Here is a 6048-nt window from a genome sequence, read left to right as displayed (position 1 = left end):
AGCTCTTAATTGAACTATTTTTACAAGAATATAAAAAACATAATCCTCCAATTTGGCTCTATGCATTGCTGCACCTGCACAATAGAAAAATATGGCTCTGTTAGCACAAGCTTTCAATATGCTATAAAAAATAGCAGAACTTCTGTAGTTGTCAGATTTTCATGCACGGTGAGTAAAAAACTCTGTTTTTTTATTTTGAGTATGTATTTGTCATGCCAAAGCTCTTTGCATCACTAACTACTAAAAAGTTCTTTGGGCAAAATCAAAAATATGATTTATCGGTATATAAGATAAAGCGTGTACCCATGTTTGTCTTCCATCCATCTACACCGTGTTAATTGTCTGTACGATTACTTACATACGATTAGGTGTATAACTTGGGTATATGGAATTCTTAGGGGTACACTAGGTTTTTTAGTATTAGCTTGCACTGCAGCAAACTGGTGTATACCAACCTGGTGTACACTAGCTTGGTATAGAACAGGTTGGTGAACACTATTTTGGTGTATACCAACATGGTGGGCACCACGCTGGTATGTAACATTTCGGTGTACACTAACCTGGTGTACACTAACCTGGTGTACACTAACCTGGTGTATACTAACCTGGTGTACACTACTTATTCTACCAAAGAAGTAGTTATTGTGTAGCTCTTTAATCTCTTTTAGCTGTCTGGCAACCATGAGAAGAGACAAGCTGCTAGATCTTTGCTCCATGTGAAAAAGAGGATAGATGTGTCTGTGCTTTTAGATCATTTGATGTTTTGTGAACCCGTTCATGCCTTTTTGTTGGAAATCAAAGCTAACATACCGGATTTTCATTCATCGAAAAGATTAGTCATTTCTTTATTGCGATAGAAAACAAGATAACGGACTCAGAACACACAAAATTTATTGTAGGACTAACTTGCTATTTTTAAGATTTAAAAGTGGTTTAGCATCTTATAGCATTATCTTATTTAGTGGCTAAATTAGAGGTGCTATTGGTATGCTTCCAAACACTCCACTTAATAACAACAACTATACTATTTTAGTAACTTTATAAACTGCTGCCATGACAGACGATATCAGTTAAGAGAATTATACTTTCAACTATCCTGTCAATATAGAGAGCCTTTGACCTCACGATCCCTTACATGAGAATAAATGTTAGTTAGGACTTAGGCAGAGGTTGAGGTAATCAACTGAGACACTTTCTACAATTCCTTAGTTACCATACAGCGGTAAAGTAGTAGCACACCATCAAATGGCTCTTCAATGCCATCATTGAAACAGCTACGTCGATCTCAATCTGTCATGATTCAGTGTCGCTGTTTGGAAGCAAAACACATGTGGGACGCACCATCTTTGCGTCACGGAAATAGCCTTAGCAATCAACTGCGTCGCACTTGTGTGCGTGCGTGTATGCGTGCGTGTGCGCGTGCGCGTGCGCGTGTGCATAGGTCTTGCTTTCCCTTGGCCTATGGCGTCGCACAACCATCGCTTTGCTATAGTGCCCTGTTGAAACATGATCTGCTTGCTGACCCGCTGTAGCGCCTCAAAACTGGCATACACTGACAGGTGTCGCTACATTATCTTCAGATATAAACTTACTAAATATAGTGTGAAGATTTGCTCTAGCTATCAGTTATGATTAGCTAATAGCTACAGGTTAAGTAAAACTCAACAGGAAATGATTTGCGCCAAAAGACCCACGTTAAGACCTACTGCTGAGTACAACTTATGCAGTCCTGGCACTCTCATCAACACTCTGCTCTAGTAGTTTGGTAGTTCTTTTTTCTATCTGTTGCTACAATTAGCCATCTCAATTGGCTGTAGCCATCTTGCCTAGTCGTATCCATCTTGTCTAGCAGTATCCATCCTGTCTGGCAGTAGCCATTTTGTCTAGCAGTAGCCATCTTACCTAGCAGTGTTCCCCTTGTCTAGCAGTAGCCACCTTGTCTAGCAGTAGCCATATTGTGCAGCCATTTTGATTCACTGTAGCCAACTTGTTTCGCAGTATCCATCTTGCCTAGCAGTATCCATCTTGTCTAGCAGTAGCCATATTGTGCAACCACTTTGATTAGCTGTAGCCACCTTGTCAAGCAGAAGCCATCTTACCTAGCAGTATTCACCTTGTCTAGCAGTAGCCACCTTGTCTTGCAGTAGCCATATTGTGCAGTCATTTTGATTCACTGTAGCCAACTTGTTTAGCAGTATCCATCTTGCCTAGCAGTATCCAACTTGTCTAACAGTAGCCATCTTGCCTAGCAGTATTCACCTTGTTTAGCAGCAGCCACATTGTCTAGCAGTAGGCATATTGTCCAGCTATTTTGATTAGCTGTAGCCATCTTGATTAGCATTAGCCATATTGTTCAGCGGTAGCCATTCTGTTTGGCCGTCTCATGTAACCATCTTGTTTTGCAAGGTTACATTGTTAAGCAGGAGCTGCAAAAATTGAAAATTTTGTCTCAGAAAAAGATATAATACAAAGATATAATACAAGGAGCCAATACTACAAGGTTTAAAGAGTATGATTTTTGTTTTGTTGGAAGGAGTGGAATGAGGATTTTGTTGTTAGGAGCTTTAAACTTGACCTCTAAAAGTTATTTCTACTAATTCACTAGCTGTCCCGTGTGTCATGAGAGGTCGTTATACTGTCCCGTGTGTCGTGAGAAGTCATCATGCTGTCCCGTGTGTCATGAGAGGTCGTCATGCTGTCCCGTGTGTCGTGAGAAATCGTCATGCTGTCCCGTGTGTCGTGAGAAGTCGTCATGCTTTCCCATGTGTCGTGAGAAGTCGTCATGCTGTCCCGTGTGTCGTGAAAAGTCGTCAGGCTTTCCCGTGTGTCGTGAGAAGTCGTCATGCTGTCTCGTGTGTCGTGAGAAGTCGTCATGTTGTCCTGTCTGTCGTGAGAAGTCGTCATGCTGTCCTGTGTGTCATGAGAAGTCATCACGTGAATCAGTATATGCAGAATTATTCATGGAGCAGCGAGCAAAAGCTAGTGGTACCACAACAAGCTAGTGGTAGAGTGCTTGCCTGTGTATCTAAAGCCAGGGTTAAAGTCCCATGCAAAACAATATTTTTTTCTAATGCTTGTAGCTTGGCTTCGGTAGTATTGCTAAACTTACTAATAAGAGCCATGAGAGCAAGCTTTAGTGACGTTGCGCCGTAACACAGAGTCCGCTATGTGTGTTTTAACCCAGATAATGATTCATATCGCCCAATGAATCTATTGCATCTTACACAGATCAACAGGTTAGCTTTTAACCTGAAAAACGGAAAGTTCTGAGATCGAATCTTCTGCATTGCAGACTTTGCATTGCTAAATACTAATCACTATTTAGCTGAAGAGACCGAACAACAGACAAATCGCAGATGACAAACATTGAGATTTATATATAGATAAAATTATCTTCACATCGATGATCTTGCCATTCATTTGTAAAAAAAAATTTTTCTTGAATACTATCTCATTATATAGTAGTTGCTTCTCTGAGAAATCGCGCATATACAGAGCAGAAAATCTACCTCTTTCAATTCAAACGATGTTATGAATAGAATAGAGAAAAATACTTTGGTCGGAGTTTAAGCGAGTAGAGATGTGAAACTAAGCAAGACTTCAAGAAGTTCAAGACTCAACATGATGAGCTGGCAGTTTTAACAAAAGTCTGATCTCTGTAGAAACCAAAACGAGACCACAATCGGAGACAAGGTAAAGACTATGCATGAACTTATTTGAACTGGCGGAAAAACAAGCATGCAAAAATTGCTGAATCACTGAATACAATGCATTTCATTTTGTATGATGACCAAAGATGGCACTCAAAGATGGACACCAACAATGCTTGGCTATGATTGCAGGGCATATGCCAAAGCTACCAAGACTTCCAGAAGGATGTTTATTTTTGTAACGCAATGGGACTCCACAGTGCGCTGTGAGTCTGAGATGAAGCATCTGTCAACAAGCTTACTTCAAGGTACATTGCTGAATGCCGATCAGCAAAAGTTAAGAGTGTTTAGACACATTTGGACTCTTTAACTATGCGCTGTAATTATTCATCTAAAACATTCAAGGCTCTGCACGCTAGATTAGATACATGTAATTGAAGTGAAACCAGCTATTAACTGTTGCCAAGTTAATTTATCTGTTGGGTTCTGAGTATGCCACTCATGAGGCATTAGAATAGCTAGTAATGAGGTTACCAGAGGAAAGGAAATTGTTGAGAAAAGTCAACATAGGAGTATTAAAGCTGTGATCACATCAAGTTCTAATTCAGTGGTTCTTAACCTTTTTTGCCCCATTGATCTAATTAGATGTTACCAGAATGTTTAGATATTTTTTGAAATTTTATCATTTGAGATTGTGTTTGTTGTTTTATGAGATCTGATTGCCAGGGTACTTTAAGATTAAAATCAAAAAACTTAATCGCAGTTGAAACACTAAAAAAAATTTTCAAAATTACATTAATAGTAGCGCTTCCTGTTTAAAGGGTCACTCCCTCATGTCAAATTTTAAAAGATTTTATCAGAACGTATAAATATTTTTCTATCTATTGAATTTTTGTGGATTGCTTTAGGTGATCTGACCGCCAGGGTAGTTCAAGATTAGCGTCGACAATATTTGATCTCAATTAAAGAATACTCAAGCAGTGATTACAGGAACAACATAGTTTGTAGTAAAGATGATATCTCAGCTTTACTAAAGTTTACGATGTGATTAACTTTACTATTAAATGAAGGCGGAAAAAAACCTTTAAAATCAATTTAAATTAAAATCAATTTAAATTTTGCTTTACCCATTTAAAATTTGAAAAAAAATACCAAAACCTGTCTGTCTACTATAAAGTTTTGTGGTTATGAAAAGGTCTGCATATTTAGCTAATATAATTACTAAACAAATTTTAGTAAAATAAAAAGTGATACCTTTGCAAAAGATTAAACTTTACAATCTGACCATATCCACTCTGTAAAATGCATTGCAATTGTTAAATATGCTGAACATACCAAGTAGAGAACTTTTGCTTGAGCCAAACTTTGTTAATTGTGTATTGTTGAATAGTTCAAGCTTGTTTTTACTTGTTGCAATAGGAGCAAACAGTGTTTAGTTATGGTTGTTGTTTTTCTTAATTATGTAGTTTTTTTCTAGTGAATTATATTTACATATTGCGCAAACAAAAAATAGAATTTTCATTTTTTGCTGATTTAAAAACATCAAACAAAACAGATTTTTCAGTTTTTTGCCAGATAGAATTATGTAAAATATTACTTGAATGTCTCAGATATTGCATCATCAATAATGTTTGCACAAACCATTGCACAAAAGACAGACCATTAGAGATAAACCAAAACAGTGCTTTTAAAAAATTGGAAACATTCCTAAAACACCTTTTTATAAAAATATTAAGTTTTGTAATTTTTTGTGTTCTTGATTGTTTCGCAATCCTTGAGAAAGGTGATGCAAACTTATTCAGCTGAGTGGTATATATAAATTGAGGTACAATATAGAGCCCTCTAATTGCCTCCGAATACAGTGTCAATTTACAAATATGCTGCAGTATATCTGCAAAATATTTATCAATTAGCTTCCTATGGCTAAACTCATTAATAAAACTATATGTACATGTAGCTCTACAGTTTACACACAGCAGGAATGCAAAATAACAGATGGGTACGTCTGTAAATCAAAGTACGCCATGATGATGTCCCTCAATTCAAGTCATTACGGATGACTCATAAAGATTTTCCTCAATTCAACTCACTATTACTGATGACTCATAAAGATATCCTTCAATTCAAATCATTGTTACTGATGAATCATAAAAATGTTCCTCAATTCAAGTCATTAATACTGATGACTAATAGAGATGTCCCTCAATTCAAGTCATTACTGATGACTCATAAAGATTTCCTTCAATAATTTCAAATCATTATTACTGATGACTCATAAGTACTTGCACCAAATTGAGACATTAATTAATCAACCATACTAACACCCATTGATTCTGGTTAAAACTTGTAAAACTATGAGAAAATCTGTAATCTTTTTTTGAACCTTTCAATTAAATAA

Source organism: Watersipora subatra, chromosome 5 (assembly GCF_963576615.1).
Source record: "Watersipora subatra chromosome 5, tzWatSuba1.1, whole genome shotgun sequence".
Classification (NCBI taxonomy): Eukaryota; Metazoa; Bryozoa; class Gymnolaemata; order Cheilostomatida; family Watersiporidae; genus Watersipora; species Watersipora subatra.
This window is presented reverse-complemented; position numbering follows the sequence as displayed.